The following is a 22519-nucleotide window of genomic DNA, read 5'->3' on the forward strand; positions in this document are numbered from 1 at the left end:
GCTGGAGAGGGGCTATTTGTAAAGGCTTGTGGGGATAGGACCGGGGGAATGGGTATAAACTGGAGAGAGGCAGATATAGACTAGACACAAGGAAGACTTTCTTCACCATGAGAGTGGTGAGACACTGGCACAGGTTGCCCAGGGAAGTTGTGACTGCCCCATCCCTGGAGGTGTTCAAGGACAGGTTGGATGGGCCTTGGGCAGCCTCATCTAGTGGGATGTACCTGCCCTTGGCAGGCAGGTTGGAACTAGATGATCTTTGAGGTCCCTTCCAACCCTAACTATACTATGATACTATGATACTATGATACTATGATACTATGATACTATGATACATTAGATGTGTTTTCAACATCAGAGAATATTTGCTGCACTTGTACTATGGTCCCTTTTTTGCGGCTACACAAACACATCAGTCAAGAAAAAGGTAGAGCTCATCCTGCCTTGAGGAATAAGAATACATTAAATGAAGTACATTTCCCATCTTTTTCTTTTTCCCCTGTGATTATATTCTAGTATCACATTGGAGAAGCATTGGCCTCAGGAAATCACAAAGCTCGCATCTGGAGAGAATGGGAATCACTATGTTGAGAAAGAAGCTGTGGGTGTGCAACTGTATCACTGCTCCGCTGGCTTTCTCATGAAGATTTTTGCCCAAAATAGGAAGAAAGGGGCAAAGAGCAAGCAATTTAGAGCATGCTTAATTGCATCAACTGAAACCTGTGGTGCTTAAGCATATCCTTATGTGCTTAGCTGGGCTGGAGATGCAATTTTTAAGGCATAGAGCTAGAATACCAGAAGAGGAAAGGCAGCCTGGCACAGAGAATAGGAACATTGCAGGGTTTCAAGACAACATGAATGAATGACTGAGCAAATTAAAAGCAAGGAAATATTTTTAAAAGCCGATGCAATTATAATGAGATTTTAAAATGCATCGCCATGGACTGCGACAATATAAGAGATGAAATAGGGCTGAAGATAAATTTCTGCTCTAACATGCCATGGTTCTGCTGAGTCAGCTTTTCTTTTCAGCAAGGGATGATGGGTAGGCAGAAAATACCATGGTGGAGAGAAAAGTAGGTATGGCAAGACATATATACCCAGCCACACAACAGAACCTGCTAACAATATACTGTGTGACTAAAAGTGTAACTGAGATACAGAAAAGTAGGAAAGACAAAAAACACATTTCAAAGGGGTTCCCAAAGGCTCCCAAGGAAAGGACTTGGAGCAGGTCTCTGCTCTAGGAAAATAATCAAGAAAGGTACAGTCTGTTCCCAGTTTTACCTCTTTCTTTTTGCCTCAGATTCCCCATTATTTGTCTGTCCTCACTGTGTAAAGAACATCATGGGCAAATCAATAAATGAGGTACCTGAGTTACCTGAGAGGACACAGCCAATCTCTGCCTGAAACTTGCTCCAGAGGATGCCTATGAGAGTCCCACCCTTAATATTAATAGAATTTCTTAATAGTGATACCATTCTGGCAACAAAATTGATTCTTCATTGTCAGAGAGAAAATGGCAGCTACAGTGAAGACCTTCTCAATGCTTTTAAGGTCTAAGCAGTCTCCTAAACACCTTTTTTAAACTCCTTCCATTCCTTATAGCCCAAAACAGTAAGGAAGAGAAAAGGAAAAGATGTGATCAATAATTAAAGGACTGGAAATGAGCAAATGGAATTAATTGTTCCTAGAATGGTGAAGAAAGGAACCTGAGAAATATCTTTATTTCTCAATCTGGCAGAAAATTTAAAAAGCACTTTTAAAAAGACAGATCCTGAGGTTATATATTCACTGGTTCAGGTTTCTGAGTGATGCAAATTTAGGTTTTTTTTTTTTTTTTTGTCTTTTTACATTATGCTTTCTCATTTTATGACACTTCTCAGACTTGAATCATTCACAGCAGATGGCTCCATGAATACTAGATATTTCCATAAATAATGACAGATTTCCCTCCAGTTTCCCCACCCTCCTCCACTCCACATGCCCAAGTCTTTTGTGTGCTATCTGCAGATACACATTCAAATTCTGGTCAGCAAACAAGCCTATCTAGTACCATTGTCAGTCCTGCAAGCCCAGTAGAATCAGTAAAACAATGAACTCATCATCCCATCTGATTCAAGAGCATTTTTTCCAAGCAGTGCTGAAATAGAAGGGAAAAGCTACAAGGCATCTTAAGGGAATTGAATGTCTCCAACATATAGAACCACTGCAGAAAGCATCCTAATGCTCTGCAGCACTGGCGAGACATTTTCTGCACATTGACTTTTAGTTCAGTGGTGGCAAGGAAATGTGCTCAGGTCCTCCGAATACCTTGCCCACCAAGGAAGTGCCAAGCCTTATAGTAGGTGAGGATTTGGCCTTGAATTTATCTATGGAATCTCTGTTTGCAGAGTAGGAGTTTCAAACAAAACAAGGAGCCTTATATACTAAAAGGAGCACAAAAATCCTTCGTGTTCAGACACAGTATTTCTGTTTGATCTACCTACGATAAATGATCTGTGATGTTACTGTCTCACAGAGATAAAAGCAAGGTGGCTTTTAATTCAGGACATTAAGAGGGAAATATTAAAAGATTCTTATCAGAGCAATAATTTATAGTTAACTTATTGCTTCAAGTGCTCATAATCTGCCATCTATATACATTTCTATCAAATGACCCTGTAAATAATTAATAGATCTAATTCTGCCAGTGTTGCCAGGGCAGGTTTCCCTGTAGAAGGTTAATGCTATGATTTAATTCTTTATTTATGTGATTAGCAGCCCCAATCAGGCTGTTTTAATGAGGTCACAGGCAGCGGATTATCACAACTGAGTAGCCTGGCAGGAACCCTTCAGTGTTCTGTGTCTGAATGATATTCAGTTCCGCCACACTGTCCAGGTGCCCACAGGAAACTGCCAGCAGTTATTGGGGAGCAGAGTCAGATCCCTAGCCAGGCACCAAACGCTACACAACATTTTCCAAGTAAACTGACCCATATTAGATAGCCACAGTAGTCCAGGTAAAACATGGAAACATAGGAGCTGCTGAAACACATCAGCCTCAAGGTTTATCTGCCACTTTCCTGTTTAAGAGTGTCTAGAAAAGGAAAGATAAGAATATCACTATATGGAGGTGCAGGATAATTTGTCACTACAGCAATACTTTAGGCTCATGTGTAATAGTTAGCCTTTGGATTAAAACTAAATGATGATCCTCACCACATCAACAACAGTTCTTGGCAGCTATTCTGCAATTCTTCTAGCTCAAAACTAGGGAAGTAATTGGTAAAAGTGCAATGTCTTTAAGATCTCATAAATCTGCATTTTTATGTACACAAAAGCTTTAAGTACACAAAAGAGCAGAGCCAGTGTGCCTTTCTTTCATTGCCTTGCTCTTTGTTTTTTTTTCATTTTTCCCCACCACACTCAGGCTCTCTAGGTCTCTCTCCAGGCTGCTTAAGGAATTAAGTGCCAAAAGACAATATTCATTATTATAAAGATACACAAGGCTCACGAAGTATTCACTTTGGGCTTACCTTCCATCTAGTCTGTGTCCTCACTGCTAGTGAGAAGGGCCGTCAAGAGACCCTCCGCTGTCAGCAATTCTGATTTTAACAGGGTTAATAGAAATAAGGACGCACTGATAAAGTATGGTCTGCCTGAGTAGGAAATAGTGAGAACTCTGTATTTTATTATTCAAAACCTCCATTCAGACTGGTTGAGGTCAGGAGTAACAGCACAAATGTTTCTTTTCCTTCTTTTGCTTTCCCTCTTCCTCTGTCAAAAAAGGTATCTTTCCACCTCTTTATTGACAAGATTTTTTTTTTTCATTTTCTGTGGAGTTGGGTTTTTTTTTAATTACCGAATCTTGTTTCCCCAGCCAAACTGCCTTCAGCTCCTGTTCTGTTTATTATACTAGGCACAGAAAACGATGAAAAGGAACAAATCTTGGAAGAGAAACAAAAGCCTGCAATAAGCTGTATTCTCAATTACCCTGTAGCACGCTGACTGGGAACAAGACAACTTGCTATGCTGACATATACAGCTGAAAATTGCATTTGCCATGTACAGTAGTGTTAAAGAAAGCCTTTCTCTGCATCCCTCACAGACGCCTATTGTGTTATGCCCTTCGTGAGCAGTCCACCACTTATTGGTGCAAAAATGTCCTTTGGACAACAGACAGTCCAGGTAAGCTCCAGAGAAATCAAAGCAGGAAAGTAAATAAAAGGCTAGCAATATTTATATCACTGACTCATGGATAGTCTTTTTTCTCTAACAATTTCCACCTCAGCAAGTGCTAGATCACTAAAACAACATCCATAACAATGAATTAAAGATATTGAAAAAAATCACTCAAAATTCAGTGTTCACACAGAAATGCAGAAACTCCTTCCATTTCCGCATGTTAGTTAATCTCAAGCTTCAATCAGACTAAATGCTTTTCTGCCTCACTCACACACTTGCTTGGTTTCTTGTGCTGAATCCCATTGAAAATAACAGAAACTCGGTGTATAAGATAAAGTTAACAAATTTTATGACCAGACGGGACTATCTCAATCCTCTAACCAAATTTCCAGGAGGCTATAGACCAAAAATTCCTGCTTAGAAATTTCTGTGCTATGCACAGGGAAAAAGACAGAGTCTCCTGTGTTCAAGAATGGTTTAAGTTACCATTAAGGCTGCACCCAAATCCCTCTACAAAAACTCCAGCAGAGGAGCAGGGTTGACAGCTGTGGTCACAGAGTATTTTAATATGGCCCATTAGGAACTGAGAGTGCATACAGATCACTGCCCAATAATCTAGCTCTTAGGCTGGCAGTTTTCTCACCAGGAATCCTCTGCAGCGTACAGTTGGTCAAGGTACTTTGGGTTTGGGGTAACTAAGAACTACTGGGTGACATAAAGCTATTCTCTCTCTGCATAAATGTCCCCCGTTATCCTGGCAGGGAATGTTAGCCACTTGTTTTGGTTGGTTGTTGTTTTCCATCTTTTTAAAAGGGACCATGGAGGTAATGACAATATTTTCCCTCAACAGGCAAATAAAAGAAAGGAAAGTGCTGAGCCCACAAGCACTGCTTGCTCAGGCTGCACGTTATTGCAGGACTCGGGAGAATAGCTGTAGAGTTTTCCTAAAGACCCTGCTGAGGCAGTATCACATACAGAGCAATGTCCTCATTATTGTCATGCAGCAGCAAGCAGCTGCAGGGGACCCAGGGGACCAGGAGGGAGGGAGCAGAGCATCCAAAGCAGCCTCTCACACATCTTCACCTGTAGCAGCTCCAGCAGCGGGCAGCAAGCCAGCCTGCACTTGCAGAGGGGAGGCAAGTGTTGCCCATTTAGTTTATGCTGGATGGTTTTCTGGGGGATGGTTTACATTTCTCTTTTAAGGAAGTGTTTATTTTCTAACACTTTTTTCTATTTGTTTTATTTACAAACAAACACTCTGCTGAAGATCTTTTACTCCCACAAGTCTCCTTGTGTTTTTTTTTTGCTAGGGGAAGAATTAATCCAGAAAGTGGAGACTGGTGAGGCTTCCCTTTGCTATATCTGCTGCTGATTCAGAGGGCACATTCCCCTTCTTCCCTCTCAACCTCACAAGCACTCTTTGCAAAGTGGTGTCTCTCCAATTATCTCTCTTTTAACATCTGGTTTTATGGCCAGAAGTTTCCCTCTTCTATTTCACATCCTGATTCTCTTAAAAACACATCCTAATCTCCAGACAGCTCCAGCTGCCAATTATTGATGTTTCTGGGTCTTTTTTTTCAGTAAGGTACTCACTTCTGTTTCTGTCTTCAAACTGGGAGACATATTTATGCAGTGCAGGAAAGCTTGGAGATCAATGCAAGCACAACTCCTTAATCTATGCCCAGGCTAACCTGAGGAACGGAGTAGGAGAGTTGTCCCATCCGCACTTTGACTTCTCCAGTACCACCCAATAGATTTTAGGAAATCATGATTTTCACCACAAAACTCTGTCTGGTTCTTTGTCACTTTGATATTTATTCATACCCCCATGCATTCTGTTATTATTCTGTTATTATTCTCTTATTATTCTCTTATTATTCTGTTATTATTGTTATTATTCTGTTATTATTTTAGCTTCTATCAAGATATTTATTGCAGACAAACAAGTTTACTACTGTGGAGCTCTGGGATTCCCTTAGGAAACAGCTAAAAAGTGGTATTATATTGGTCCTTATCCTCTGATACCAGAACACAGGTTAGGAAGACACTTCACCTAGTTCACCCCTACTCTGCCAGGAGAGGCATTTCACAGTAGGAAGCTCCCAATTTTCCTGCACAGCAAAATCACAAAACCATTTCATTTTTCTCAACACTCCTTCTTTGTATTTATTGCTTACTGGTCCTACAGACTAAAGCAAGCTTCCTGCTTTGTGTGTTTGACACAGGACTTATTAGGGACTTTTCTGTGCTTTCTCTAACTGTTTTGGTCTTTCTTATTGCATTTTTCCCTATAAGGTGCCTGGGTTTATAAGTCTTTCTACATTTCTCATTTGTCAGGTCCAAGCTATTTGAAGGATGCATTCTTGCTTTTGGTAATATGCTTTACCTGCTGTTTAGCCATCTCAGCTTCCTTCTGGCTTTTTTTCAAGGGGACTTTTTTGGATAAAACGGATACAGTTGCTCTGTCACTGTGTCTTTAAGTAGTCTTCCTTGCTATGAATTAACTCTTTAGCCTCTTCTAGCTTCTCCTTTTTGAAACTAAATATGAAAGCAGGACGGATTTTAGCTTTTCTTATTTCTGCAACAATGCTCCATCTAAATGCGATACGCACCCCGTGGCAGAGTGTTCCTTTGACAATAATGAATATGACTGTTGTGCAGTCCACTGTCCTGGCTTTTAGAAGTTGCTTCTGCTCTTGTTGCTTCCCTGACTGGCTGCTCCGTGAAGCCATCACTGGTGGTATCTTAAAGAGCAGAATCAACACTATACCCTGATCCAACATTTAGCCAAGCTACAAAAGGGTCAAGGAAATTTTTCATCTTTATTGTGTTTTCTGCCCTTCAAAGCAATCTGTTCTCTCATATAATGTCACAGTCACTGTCACTGTCCGGTCAGTCAATGGATAATTTAGTCCTAAAACAGCATTTATCCTGTTGAGGTCTAAACTTATATCTGAGTTGCCGACATGACTATTATACTGATCTGATTTGATTCCAAGCCTTTGCTAACACAAAACACCACTCTTCCAGCAGTACTTGCCTCTATCTTCAGTGTACATTTGGTCTTACAGTGCTCCTTGACTCTTCCTTTCCTTCTCAGAATCTTGCATCAATACTCTGGCTTATAGCTATTTCTTAGGAATTTATACAGAAATGCATGACCTATTGTTGTCTCTGCAGCCTGCTTAAATGACACTCTCTTTGCACCAACTATTGATTACCGTGCTTGATTGATCACTGCCAATTTCTGCTCTGACCTTTAATTTAAGGACATAGAATTGTTATTATTTCATAGTATCATAGTATAGTTTGGGTTGGAAGGGATCTTAAAGATCTCCTGGTAGCCTTGTCTTCTCCAGGCTGAACAAGCCCAACTCTCTCAGCCTGTTCTCACAGGGAAGGTGCTCCAGCCCTTTGAGCATCTTTGTAGCCCTCCTCTGGACCCATTCCAACAGCTCCATATCCTTCTTACCTTGAGGATTCCAGAACTGGACACAGTATTCCAGATAAGGTCTCACAGGATTTCACCTCTTGGAGAATGTATCACCTCAACTGCTTTGTTCTTATCAAAGACCACTACATCTGCTTATATTCTTGCTCATTCACTGAAAATAAACTTGTATCCTACAGCCAGATCTAAAAGAGCACTATGAAGTGACATTAAAGCTGTGAAGCTCTAATTTGGGCACTACCATGATTAGAGTGTTTTAATATCATAATAACTGATAAATAGACTATGTGTCATACATTTCGTTCCCTTTTAATCAAAACTCCTATTCTGCTAAATTAATCACCCCCTTGGGGTACAGTAGCAGATTTCCTATTTAGTCATAGAGCATCATTAATAATGAAAAATTCTGGAGGCAAATTCTTCTATTCATTTTCCTTTGTATGATCCAGCAGGTTTAAAGAGACAAGACAGAAAAGGTAGAAGTCATCAACACCTTCCAGCAATCCAAATAACAAACATAATTTTTGTTGTCAATCTTCTAACAACTCTCCTCCTTGAACGTTGAGAATATTACAGAACACAGAAGGCCATCAAGAAGAGTTTCGATGTTACCCAAATGATATTAACAAAATCAAAGGTAAACTGCATTGAGAAATGGAAAGCAATACTGCATTTTGAGCTGCTCATCTATTGTGACACCGAAAATTAGGTCCCTTTAAATTGGCTAATTTCAGAATAAAAGTGTTACGGAGCAAGCTTTCTTCACCTGATATGTCTTGATTTTTCTCACTGAAAAAAAGAATTACTAAAAACATTTTTTCTACTCTTCTGCTGAATCTTAAACAGATTTCTGCACAGAGAAGAAATTTATGCTCCACTCTCTAATGGATGCGCTTCATTTTCTGTTGAAGTGTTGTCTAACTACATATACAAATTTTGACACACTTGGTGATAGTGGTATCCGGGGAGAATGAAGCATCGTCTAAATGCAGAGCTAATGGCAGCATTAATTTTATTGGGTTTTAGAGAAACATTTTCCCTGTCATCCACCCTTGCATCGTCTAATCTATGCAGAATGGCAGGCTGATTTTTTGCTAGTGAAAACATCTCATGACCTAGGTCAAGCTACAGTTCCAAGTGTCCATTCATCTCTTCCTATCTGCTCTGTTTTGTGCAGCAGTGGCCCAGGTACTTTAGAGTAAGTCCTTTGCTTTTGTCACTTCCGCCAGAACCAACACAGGGAGAGCAAAGATTTACCTAGTCACCAGCTACCATGGATTTATGTGTTGACAGTCTCTAAATACTTTATTTTTTGCAGCATATACTGGGCTATCACGTTTAGTACCAGAAAAGTAATGCACATTCACCTTCTGCTTCATTGGCAACCAAAGTTTACATATTGCTGATTCAAACATACACGCCTACAGTTGTTAATACAGCAAACATCTGCACATATCTGTATGCGTATCTCAGTTGTCCGTATTGAGAGATCATCTCATCCTGATGCCCTTCTTAACTTTATGCCCCATGAGTAACAGACAGGCCTATATTATCTAAACAGGAGAGCTCTAGCTATACAAAGTTGATTAGAAGATATCTTTCTGTTCCTGGGACTTAGAGAGGTTTCTCTGGGTGCATGAAGCTTTCAAGTAAAACCCTTTTTGCTAATCACTGTGGTGTGCTGACAGCCCATAGAACTCCTGTCCCTCCCACATTGAGAGAGCCATAAAAGTCCAAGGCCAGAGACTGCTGATAAGCCAACAAGCAGGAAGGATTTACGGCCGACAGTAACACCTGACCTCATCAAACTCCACTCTGGGCCATTTATCACTCCTCTGTAGGAAAGCAAAAGCATCAGGATTGGGGAGGATCAAGGGAGAACAAGGAAAGAGGGAATCACAGTCACTTTAGCTCCACTAAAAGGTACAGAAAAAACCCCACCAGCAATACAGACAAGTGCCTAAATGCCCTTGAAAGCCAGTGTGTCAGGAAAAACCCTAGGCACTAAGTGAAATGGGTTTAAAACAAATGCTGAAATTTATCAAATAGCTGAGTAACCCCTTGTCTCTAAAGCTATACAAGGAAGACTATGCCTACAGTAAAAAGTGAAACCATCTGCTGCAGCAGGCAAGAACATGCAAAAAAGATGGTGAAAAAGCCTTTCTGATGAGTGGCAGTCACAGAGGAGTTTACTAATGTGCTTTTGTCCTGGGGGACAGAGCAGGCAAAGCCTTGCAGGTGGACTTAGTACAGAAAAGCCTGTCTGCATTCTGCCTTAGCCTCATTGCCATTGTGGTGGTAACAACCCATCAGACATGTAAGTGAGGAAATATCTTGAACTATGGTGTTTCAGTGTCTGACCTGCTAGCAAATAACACATTCAGACAACATAGATGCAGCCAGGGTGGCTTGCTTGTTGTGGGCAGGAAATAAGTGAATACCTGCACTGGACTGACCACAGATTCTCTTATTACTGTAAGAAACAAATTACAAAGGACAACCAGTGGGAGAGCTGGGCTATGTCCCGGAAGATGGATAGAACAGAAAGATCTTGAAGCAGCAGCTCGGAGGAAGTCGAGTGGTCTGATCACCTGAGTCTTTTACCCAAATGAATGTTGTCCCAGAGGAACATTTCTTAAACATTTGCCCTATCACTAATGCACACATCCTGGCTTATTCTCCTTCGCTCTGTATTTTTTAAAAGAACACACAAAGAGAGCTAATGAAAGGTTCTTTAAGAGCAGGAGCAGGAGCAGAAAACATCTGCATAAAGGAAATAATGAAGATGAACAAAGATAAAAACACCTTCCCTCATTTCTTTTTTCAGTGTCTCCATCCAAATTTCAAGCCCTCCCAATGGTGCAAATATTTAGACAGGTGCCTAAGAAGAGAGGCACTCCAAAACCCTATTGGCCTCTAAAAATCCTAGCTTTTTTTTTCTATCAGAACAATCTGAAGCGAAGATGCACTGTCATTTTGCCTGAAGGTAACTGCTGAGAAAAGGATCACAGGAGTACTTACCAGCACTCCAAACCACACCCATTGGCTTAATTAAGACAGCTGGGATTCCAGTGGCCATTTATGCTAGCAGGAGATAAAGCTGTTCTGCATTGTTGCAACCCTGTTCTATCATATCAGCAATTTCTGGTGAACCAATATCTAATGTGCAAACCCCTTGACATTAACAGTGAAATCACAAGCTCTCAAATAATCCCAGAGGTCCAAGGATGGACAACGCAGTTGCTATTTCAGGGCTGATTCACTCAGTGCTATAAGTAAATGAAGACCAATGCAATACTGACATAACAGCAAATTAATGAGTGGTAGTAATAGGCAGGAAATATGTGAAAATTACTCATCAAGAGATACAGCAAGGAAAAAAAAAAAACAACATTGTAAAAGAAAGGCAAACATAAGCAACCAAGAGCAATGACTATTCCCCAAAAAAACATTCACAGAAAGCTAGGGATTAGGGGAGAAATACATGTTATGTAAGCACAATAATTGAACATCGGAGAGAATTTTCACATCTGCAGATGGGAAGCACTACTAAACACAGGCTCCAGGGTGAAGGATTGCACTCAAGCTACCACATAACTCTTTTATTGTCTTAAATGTTACATTTTTAGCAGGTGTTTCATAAATAAACAATCTTATTGTATTTTAATAAGGTGTAATATATATGGGACACTGAGGCATTGAAGCTCTTTCTACTACTCGTGGAAGACCTAACACCTTTCTTGCATCCCCAATATTTTCTATATCTGTTACTTCTGTGCAACCTAACCAATTCCGTTGACTTAAGCTTTGGCTACTCACATTCACCAAACTGCTATTTATGATTTTTACCTATTCTGTCACTGGCCTACAACAGCCAATGCTTTTCATCAGGTTCTTTAAAGTCAAAGAGCATTTATGAGAGAAAGGGGGTTTTATTTTCTTGCAAGAAATGTTGATTTGGAGTAGGAAAAGCACATACGAAAAAAATTGTCCCTAAACCTGAAAACTGTCCTGTTGGGAACAGCAGATTGAGAGATGCAGTTTGCATTTCTGGTATGCTGATTCTCCTCCATGGATCTGGTGAGACTGCCTCCTTAATGACCCAGCACAGCCCTGTTTCAGAGGGAAGAAAACACATTGCAATGCAGGGACTGAGAAAGGTGCAGCACAGCAAACGCGCTGTGGCTTCCAGAAAGCATTGTCATTAAACAAGAAAAAAAAATTAATAATTTCCTGAATTATGTTGAGTGTTTGGTTTGTTTTGGGTTTTTTTTTTGGTTTGGTTTTTTTTTAATTTGGATTTTGCTGGGTTGGTTTTGTTTGGGCATTTTGATTTATTTTTTTTTTTAAATAAAAAGATATCTTCCATCAAAAGTCAGCAATGGCTGACTCTTCAGTAATCCTAGCACCAAATTACAACATTCTTCACTACAGCTTTCCAACCCAGTAATGCTACAAAGAACTGTGCAATCAGAATTTTAAATGCCCTGGGAACTGAGTTAATACCAGATGGTATCCAGCTATATTCATCATTATAATTTCCTAATATTATATTAACACTTACTAGTTTAGGATTTGAATCATCCAGCACAACGCTGCTAAAATATATGTCCTGAACTTAGTACCATGGAAAGCAGTTTTGCCTCTCTTTCCTTGGCTGACGTTTCTTTGAGTTTTTAATAATCTCGATTTTGTAACATTTTATGGCCTTATGAAAAGAGAAGACTTCTGCATGTAATATTAGTTTGTCTTTTCAGTTACAATCACAGAATTAGATCAATCTATAGGCAAGCCTACCTTTTCAGGAGTTCCCAGGTTTTTAATAGTATTGAGATGCAAGTGTTACTTTCTTTCAGATTAAGTAAAATATTCCGCACAAATGGGGTGTGCATTTTCTGCATGGGGGAATGATTAGAGCTGCCAGTTTGCTTATGTTGTTCTCCTTCCTAACACTGATGAGAAAATATGCTGGAAATTTCCAGTTGTACCACTCTCCCTCTCCTCCATATGCAAATGTAACATGTTAAGTTATACTTGGTTGCAAAGAGTTACAATGATAAATTCTTTTTACAGTGTGTGTGTGAGTTTTTTGTTTCAAGGGGTTTTTTGTTTGTTTTCGTTTCTGTTTTTTAAGTCGCATTTTTTGTTTGTTTGTTTTTGTTTCTGTTTTTTAAGTCACATTATATATGCTTCCAAACTTCTTTGGGGCATGTTTTCCTTGAAAGAGTTCTGCATTTTGTCTAGTATTCAGCTTCAGCTTTGTCTGACAGTAGAAAGCAGTTTTGCTTCCTACTCCTCCCACCTTGTGCCTTCCATGTGTTCTATAATCAATTCAAAGCTTGAAGAGCTGACCTAATCCCTACTCTTCCAACACATGGGACCCTTTGCAAAGCAGGAAAAGAATCAGCTCATCAAGCAGCACATTTTTCGGCTTTCAATGACTAGCACAGTATTTTGAACAGTTAAACTGTTTTCTTTTTGCTGTCGTATGAAATAAATAGCTTGTGAATAAACACTAAGTAAGACATTGTTCATTTAAATTGTAAGACAGTACCCAACATCTATAGTGCAAGGCATACCTGTGTCCCCATACACACAGTAAATATTTCATATATTCTTTTCCAGTAATAACATAGAATCACTGAATCATAGAATGGTTCGGGTTGGAAGGGACTTTAAAGACCATCCATTTCCAACCCCCACTGCCATGGACAGGGACACCTCCCATCAGACCAGGCTGCCCAAGGCCCCATCCAGCCTGGCCTTGAACACCTCCAGGGATGGGGCATCCACAACTTCCCTGGGCAACCTGTGCCAGTGCCTCACCATGCTCATCGTGAAGAAATTCTTCCTTATGTCTAGCCTAAATCTTCCAATTAAAAGCCATTTTCCCTCATCCTGTCACTAGGCAGAGATGTTCCATCCCTCTGGTCATCTTCATGGCCCTTCTCTGGACCTGTTCCAACAGTTCCATATATTTCTTATGTTGGGTATTCCAGAACTGGACACATCCATTCATTGTAACTAGAAAAGGAGCAATAGTTAGCACTCCTCTCTTGAAAAGATACCTTTTAGGAGGGGGCCCTCTGAAGACAAGACTTGGTGGCCCATCTTTCATCTCCTACTTTTATTTATTCCCAGTTTATACAGAAACCTCCTTTGTCAGTGGAGTTACATTGAATGTGTATCATGGTAAGTCTCTCCTTCATGTGATTTCTCATAAGATTAGGTATTTATCTGCATAACAAGACTATCCAAGTCTAACATCAACAACTGAAAGCACACTGAAATAGCTATTAAACCTTGTGCTCCAGGACATAAGTTGTTCCAATTACAGTTCAGCCCAAGACTTAAGTGGGAGCAGATGATCATTGTTAACATATCTTTGCAGCACAGGTCTTAACCCTTCCACTGATATTGCTGGTTCTGCCCACTGCTGGAAACTAACTGGGCTTTGTGCTTGGTCCAGTATGGCAGTTACTGGGCGTCTGTGTATTTGGTTAAAGTGTGAGTCACAGTTAGCCCAGTTAGGTTATAACAGAATTTGTACTCTCATTGTATTTGTATTCTCAGAAATCCATTGTTGCCCCTTCAATTATCCTTCTGACATTCTTTACTTTTCTTCATTCCCTGCAAGAAACTAAGAGGTGCATAAGCAGTACCACTGTACACAATACTAGCGCTTGAAGAAACCGTGGTCTCTACCAGCGTTATAACCCATAGGTCAGATCCTTTATTGGTCTACACTGCTGTCCGGCTCAGGATGTCAATTTACTTAGTGGATGATGTGCCTCCATAGTGCTATCTCTAAAAGAATGTGCATAATTTAGCCCAACAAAGATGATATCAAGGCTTGAAGACACTTCTGTGATCATCTAGTCTGATGTCTTACAGATAATTTCACTTGGTGACTCTTAGATCTTGGGGAACCAATGTACAAAAGATAGCTTTGAAAGTATGCAGCAGTTTCTAAAATAATATTCTCAAAACCAGCATTAATTAAAAAGAAAATTTACAAAAGAGCATGACATCAATTTTTGCTCTGAAATGGCATTATCAATAATGCATCATTTGTTTTAAGGGAATGGATGTAAAAGTATACAGGTAAATGGCTACAGTAATTTACTGTGGTTTCTTATTGCAAGGCAGGCTAAATATACTTTTTTGAGATTATTTTTTTCCTGCAAGTAAGCATCTTTGCTATTGTGCCTACTATGCATTAACTTGGAGAGTCTGGCTCAATCTCCCATGACACAAGGAAGTGTCCAGCCTGTAATACGTACCCCTGCATATTAAGAAATTTTGCCAATTCTGTGTTGACATCTTGAAATATGAATGGAAGCAATTTCAGCAGGTCCATGCGACTTAGGAGCCTAAGCATTTTCAAAATTGAAGTAGGCATACAAGTGTTTCAAGATCCAAAGAATTAAATTGCAAGAAAATCTAAATCTAGCTTAACTCTCACCTAAAAGAGAAACAACATCTGGACATTTAACAAATTCAACAGGAATCTATAGCCTCAGTGTGCCCTGAGATCCATGCAAATAAGATGTCTATGTGGATCTAACCCTGTGATAGCTCTAAAATTGGCACACTTAAGGTCCAAAATTCAAGTCTGCATAGTCAATATCTTCTACATCTTCAGTTTCATCTCTAAAAGGCTCCTGAGATTCTCTACCTCTGTATTTGGTATTCTGTGTATTACAGTGAAAGGTGTCCACCTCTCCTCATTCAATCCCACTCAGACTCTCAGCCCGGCTCACCATTATTCTAAGTCTCCAAACTCTGACTGGTCAAACATAAAATGTTACAGTTTGCTAAAAATAAGAAGATACGAAAATTTGGTGGTAGCTGTTGGCAGACTTGCCCTGACAATGGTAACAAATTCTGAATCAAGTTCCTGTCTGTCCTAGGCACCCTCTGTGTGGCAGGTACCTGCTTCTACAGTGTGAGTTTCATTCTATTTCTCTTCAGTCTTCCACTGGTATTAAAAAAAACCAACAAAACAACAACAAAAAACACCAAAAAACCAACCAACCAACCTCTGCCCCACCAGGAAAACCACCAATTTGGCTGCAGGGCAACAGAAGAAACAGCTGGATAATCCACTCTTGATGACATTAATTGATACACAAGACTAAGGTTTCAGTCCCTATTCTCCTGTACACCTGATGAGTAACTTGAAGAGATCAGATAAGAGTAGAGGGGTTAATTAAGAAGAAGCGATTTGTATTATATGCCAGCGTGATCCACAGTCCACTGAAATAAATGGAAAAGATCTCTGTAGTTAAATCAAATTAATTAACCCAACTATGATTGACTCTTGGGTGCAGTATGTGGTAAGCTGGAAATCAAAAATAGAGTTATACCTTATATAAATTTACATAAGAGTTTAAAAGGCAGTGTGGTTGGGATATATGAAATAGTATTTTCCACATGTTCTTAGAGTCACATATCCCTTTCCATGCTAAAAATACACCAAGCAATTAATATAAGCCACTGTGTTTTGCAAATCAATTAAATAACAAAAATGTCTGCTTTATTTTAGACATGAAGAAAAGCACATATCACTGAAAAAAGTTTCTCATCAAAGAAAATCTGTAGCAATGGGGAAGTAGAACTTAAACTCAGCATATCGAAAAAAATATCTTTTTCAATGCACAATTTAAAAATAGTGCAGCAGTATTTAAACATAAAGCAAGTATGAATAGTATGGCTTAAAATGTGCCTTTCTTGCTAACCCAAAGACCCTGATCTGCATACTAAGTTGTTGGAACGATCTTTGTAATTCATAATAGATTGATGAAAACTAATTGCATCATGCTGAGACCTTTCCTCAGCAAAAGCTCTCAGGATGCTCCCATGCCCCAGCACAGTTGCTTCTGATCACAGTTACTCCCACTGCCCATACTTTCCCTTCAAAACCTCTGTGCTCTTCCACCCTACACGTTCAAAACTTTACTCTCCACCAGAACTTCTCTACTAAAGACAACACAAATCATACTGTTGAATGATGAAATGGCACACGAAATCAAAATCTCTAGTTCAAAAGAGCTGAGAAATTCCTTAAGCATGAGCACCTTTCAGGATTATCCATCAGATTTCCTAGATGGTCAGAAACGTGGTATGTACAAGCCTGGGGCGAGCCACGCATGCCCTGACTGTCAAAGTCAGGAGTCCTGTATCCCCCTTTTAGCTTCATGTTAATATCTGTAAACTGGTAAACACATTTTCCAAGCAATCAACAACATAGAGAGGCTTATCTTTAAATATCCAAAACTTGCTTCTCAAATTTTACTTTCAAGATGAGGACAGGTGCAATCCAAAGGATCTGAGTATTTTCTAAACCAAAAACGTTTTGTTGGAAAGATGCAGTTTTCCTGAATCATCCTAGTAAACAAAATTCCACTGAAGTTGGCTCAGGACCCTGCACTTTGACAGGCTGGCTACTACAGAAACCAGGATTTTCTGGATACATAGCTCTTGAGAGCCCCTCTCCTCTGGAATTCTCAAGACCAGGAAATTCAAAGTCTCTGCAAGTTTTCAGAGGGCCATGCAGCTAATAAACATTCTGCAGCTCCATAAATCGCCTGTTTATTTCTTTTAAAGGAGATTGTGGAAACAAGCTTCATTTTTGTATTCTTTTCCTTTAACAAATATCACACAGTGGGGAAAAAACACTATGGAAGATTTAAATCCAAATCAATGAGCAGTTATTACCTTCCCAAGGTCACTTCAATCATTTTATTATCAGTGACACAGGAGCAAATGTTGCAAAAGCAATGTGGCAAAACCACCTATGTACTATGCTTCTGAACATGATCTGAAGCTAAATTACTTTCGGTAGTGTGCCAGTGATTGTTCTGATAATACATTTTAAGACCAGACACAGGTCATGTCACATCCATGGATTGTGTACGGAACTGTCAAAATTTCCAGAAACCTTCTGCCGCTTTGTGCACACATCTGTGTGCTGGTAACCAAGTTTGCAACGTTATTTATAATTATTAAATGCTAACAAGTATAAGCATGGGAAAGTATTTAGGATTTAGTCTTGCACATATTGAATAACAACATACAATGACTTCTAGGTGATCATGACAGACTTTAGAAATATATGCATTTTACATATTCAGAAGCATTAAAAAAGGGAAGACAAAAATAGAAGAAATGATAATTGAGTATAAAGAGAAATGTGAGAAGATTTCTCCTATCTAATGCTTTATTTCCAGAGAACTATATCAGGAGGTCTTGAGAAAATTTCCTCACGGCAGATCACAAAATGCCATGCTAGGGAGGGAGGGAGACAGCCAGCCTTTTCGGCCACAGCCCAGTACACCTGTGGATGATGTATCTTGCTGTCTCGCTTGTGTGTATACATGCATATACACATACACAGAGCACTTGGGCTTGCAGACACACCAACCCCAAGCAATAAAGTTTTGCACGGGTTTCTTTTGAGAGGTGTGTCCAAAACAGAAGGAAATGTATCCAAGAGCACTAGAAGAAGCTTCATGAAAACATGCTGCTGGAGTTGAGCTGGGTTTATCTATTCTGTTAAAGGTAGTAGAGGCCTGTTTTTTTTCTCTTAGTAAGTACGTTGGAGGCCTGAGTTACAGAGAGGAAATCCTGCTTTCAGAACAGCTGAAAATCCCTGAGATTTTCCCCCAGCTCTTGCCTGTGTGAAACTTTCTCAGCTCACCACTTTCTCCAATGAACTTTACTATTTTTCTCCAGCTATTCTGTAATGCCACTAAGGGCAGTAAGCAACTAGGAAGGTGCTTTTAGCACACAAAAAACCATAAGCTTTGACAACTGTTGTCTTGAAAACAATAGCACCCTTCCTTTGCAAATTAATTTTAATAACTGTGGCTAGTTTGCTGTGAGTCGAGTAGTTTTGCATGAACAGACACAATTAAATTAATATGCAAATGTTCCCATTCCTCTGAGAATACCAAGAAGCATTCTTTACAGCATGTGAGACAAAGAGGAGGAAAAGCAAAAAAATAACACAACCCCCCCTTGAAGAGTCTTATTTAGGAGGGTGGGACATCTTTTCTTTGGCTAAGCCACTGAAAGGGGATTCAAGCCTGACTGAAACAATGCATGTTGATGAAGCAGAAATAGAGGAGGAAGAGGATTCTTTGGAGATAAAGGAAAGAGGAAAAGACTGGAGCATCCCAAGTTATAAAAAACAGACCTCAGCAAGTCTAAATCTTCACAAAGGTGGCATTTACTGTGTCAGGCCTTACAATCATTCCCATTCTTTCCTTGCCAGCAGGGAACCCCTCTTTCTGCAGCCATGTTTGAGCAAGGGGCCCAGACAATTAGCAGAGTCTGGCCCTTCACCCTTTGACTGTCAATCACCTTCCTGAGCAGATGGGCACCAGAAAAAAATCGTTTCCAAGCGGCTTTGCCTTTCAGCTCATATCTATGCACCAGAGGCCCTGGGAATGGTGGCCTGGCTGGGAGGGTGTCGGACTCCCTGACAGCAGACACCTCTGCTACCCAGGGCATCGCTGCATGCAGGCAGGGCTCTTTGTACAGCTGAGGCATGAGAGCAGGAGCACGGACAGGCTTCCCAGGAGCCTTCATTCTCAGTCACAAAAGACCCACTGGGAGCCAAGAGACCATAATGACTCCACAGTCACTAAAAGTTATGGAAAAAACAACCCTTTCACTTGGGTCCTTGCTTGCTGGCTTTGCATGCTTAGGCAAAAGCAACCACTACCCAGACAGTGAATATATCACAGGACAGAGTGTGTGTATGTGACAGAAAGGTAGATTTGAAAAGGCTGGAAACATGAAGGCAAATAGATGTAGACGTGGATCTACAGGAAGGGAAGGGGAAGAGATGGAACACAAAGGTGCTGGTGTACTGCTGGTGTTTTCAGCACAGTGCCTTTCTCTGACCTCATGTACCACACTTAAGGGAATAAAGACCACTGGTAACACTGCAGTGGGAATGAGTTTGAAGCAAGGCCAGAGAACCAGGAGGGAGAACACAACTCCTGATTCCTCTCCTGCCAACTTGCCCCTGCCTGGGAGTAGGATCATGAGATGAGCAAAAATGCAAAGGCAGCAATGCAATACAGACTGGTAGGTAGGAAAGCGCTCACCTCTAATGTGAACAGCAATGGAAAAGCATGCAGACAAGGAAGAAAAGTCTGTTTTAAACTAGAATGAGCCAGTCAAGTCTGAGATCAGCTGCACAGGGCATGTCTCTGATCTGAAACAATAAGCCCTCTACAGATGACTGGCCAGCGGGTCCCAAAGGATAACTGTAATAATTCTGCTTGCCCTCTTTGGCTAGAGAGAGAAACAAAGGGGCTGGAAAGCATCATCTTCAATTGCCTACATATTCTCCTTAGGTCCCTGATTTGCACAAGTTTTGGAAGATCAGCGGTCTGCAATAAGCACATGCATGTGACAAGAGAGAAAGGAGGTCTGTGTGTGCTGCTCAGGCAGCATTGCACGGCAAGGATGTCATGCAAGGGTAACTGGGGCTCCTGAGTTAGCATCGAGCACATTGTCACTTTCCCTGTTTACTTTCTACGCTGTCCTATTTTCAGTCATGAGAGTGCTCTGAAAGAAAAGAACTAAAATTAATCCGGAAAAATCTGACCGTTTAGATTAGTTACCCAAAGAACTGTTTTGCTAGATACTATATATATGTTTCTTAAAATCTAATAAATATAACTGGCTCTAGAGAGGCTAGAATTTATCAGTGCCCTCTACTTTTGTTGATATGAGCTTGCCATTCCTCATTCCAAGAAGTCCACCACATCTGAGAGTGAAAATAAACAGGTTTGTTTTCCCCTTAAAATCCTATGACTGATTAAAACCTACATGAGCTTTTAATAAAAACAATCCAATTTATTTTTTTATTTACCTCCTGATTTTAAGTCTTTAAGAGACAAATTGCTATGCAGCTTTGCCGGCTAAAGTAAATAAATCATTACATAAATCAATCAACAAATAAAGTGAGAAAAAATAACCAAATAAATCACAAAAATAAAAAAGCCTGACACTTCCAGAGTCCCAAGCTCCCAGGAGCTGGCCTAGTAAGGAGTGTACCAAATTGTGCCATGCTCTGAGAAATAACAGCAAAATTTATTAAGACTTCATGCATTATAGTTGCCTTTCTGCTGTTGTTATTGAGCCTATTCTGCCTTTTTCCCTGCCTTGTCCTGTGCACACCATCTGCTAGCAAGCACTAGGAAAACAGGAAAAGGGTATTGTTATTTGTAGCTGTAGATTAAAGCTGCAGCATGTGAGACACTGTACAAATTGAAAGAGTGAAGACAAACTATGCACTAGAAGAATCAGACATCTAAAAAGATGTGGGTGAGAGAGCATGCAGAAGCAGCAAAACCATCACTTGGCCTTGGGGGTCTGGGCCTCAATGCCAAAGGTGATGCCCTTAGTTTTAATCTCCTTGACGAACACAAAGAGATGAAGGATTTATGGCACAAATAAAGAAATTACTATTGTCTGTCTGAGCTACAGTGAAAGATTGCTGGCCTAGAGTTTTATTATGTTTTTATTTAACCCCCTTACACAAGGCAATGGGAAGGAACAGGGGAAGCCTCAGCCAACAGCGCTGTACAGAGAGCAGCAGGCAAACACAGGCCACAAACATGAGCTCAGTTCTCATTCTGAGTGGGCTCTGGAGTGCCAAAGGGTTCTGCAGACACAGACTCAAGTTTTTTAATATGAATGTGCAGGTACTAACAATATTGCTTCATGGGCACTGATATCCCCTCTGCCCAAGACCAAATATTTCACCAAACCACTGAGATTGAAGTAAATTGCTAGGAAATACGTTATTTTCTTCCTTTTCTCAAAGCCTAGTTTCTGGGGAGCTTTCAGGCAAGAGCTGAAAACCAAAAATCTAATTTAAGTATAACTCCCATTTCCTGAGGAGGAACTGCCTGGAGGTGCAACAGAAGTGCAGCTCTCAGAGTTGCTCTGTCTGCTTAAACAAATCGGTAAAATGCAAGCTGTGGTCAAGGCTCCACTCCCCAGTTCTATACCAGAGAGAGTATTTATCTACTTCATGTGTTCACAGTTAGGCACAAACCTAAGCGCTCAATGAACTAAAGGAGGAACTCCTGCTGTTACTCAAATGCTTTTCAGCTTGTTTGCTTTCTGTTGAGGAACAGTTAATCAATTCTGTCAAACTTTAGATCTTTGTAGTTCGGCCTGTTACCGAGCAGCATTTATTTTTCTGTTCTGAAAATGTGAATACCTTGGAAATTAAAAGCGGTAACCTGAGCCAGGTGAATTGACAGCGAAATAAAAACTGTAATAACAGACAAACTGAGATGTTCCTAGAATGGTTTTCAGAAAGCAAGTGCTTCCTGTGAGGGCACAGGTAACCCTTTGTAGTGGATAAAAGCACATTTTTATTACAGAAAGCTCAGGCTACTTATGACAAATCACAAAGAGTGGGTGAGAATGGAGTCAATTGATTCAGAACTGTTTGCATCAATACAACCTTCAGGTACTGAAATCTTGACTTCACAATGACCTGGAGAGGCTGGTCATTCACTTTCATGAAGGAAATGAACAGTTAGACAATAATACAATGAGAGATGATAGACAAGTAAAGCATTCTCATGACTGTGTAGCATAGCAAAGATTGTAATAAAATACAGGGAATAATCAAGGTAAGTTAATTCAGCTTCATGGGGGATTTGGACTTGAATTTTCAGCAGCCTGGGGGATTTAAATGCAAAGCTTCCTCTGTGCCTGAAGGGGAAGCGGGATCTGCTTGGTATCTCAGCCTTCTGGTTTTCTTACCCAGTCACATCCTTTCACAGCAGGTAGAGGTACCGAAAGGACAGCTGCTTCCTAGGTGTGTCAGGAGCTCTATATTCTCATTGCCTGACACTCAGA

The 22519-nt window shown here is 40.3% G+C and overlaps 1 long non-coding RNA gene across 3 annotated transcripts in view; it reads left to right on the plus strand.

The window, feature by feature from the left end:
* The window catches only part of LOC128852043 (uncharacterized), a 74763-nt gene extending 66426 nt beyond the window's left edge, over positions 1–8337 (plus strand). For 2 of the 3 annotated variants that reach the window (XR_008449661.1, XR_008449663.1), the window contains 2 exons: positions 4091–4170; positions 8071–8337. This is a non-coding gene — a long non-coding RNA (uncharacterized LOC128852043). Of the gene's footprint in view, positions 1–4090; positions 4171–8067 lie in introns of all 3 variants that reach the window. The other variant, XR_008449662.1, reaches the window with a different exon arrangement.
* The last annotated feature ends 14182 nt before the right edge of the window (positions 8338–22519 follow it).

This window comes from Cuculus canorus, chromosome 4 (genome assembly GCF_017976375.1).
Source record: "Cuculus canorus isolate bCucCan1 chromosome 4, bCucCan1.pri, whole genome shotgun sequence".
NCBI classification, from domain to species: Eukaryota; Metazoa; Chordata; class Aves; order Cuculiformes; family Cuculidae; genus Cuculus; species Cuculus canorus.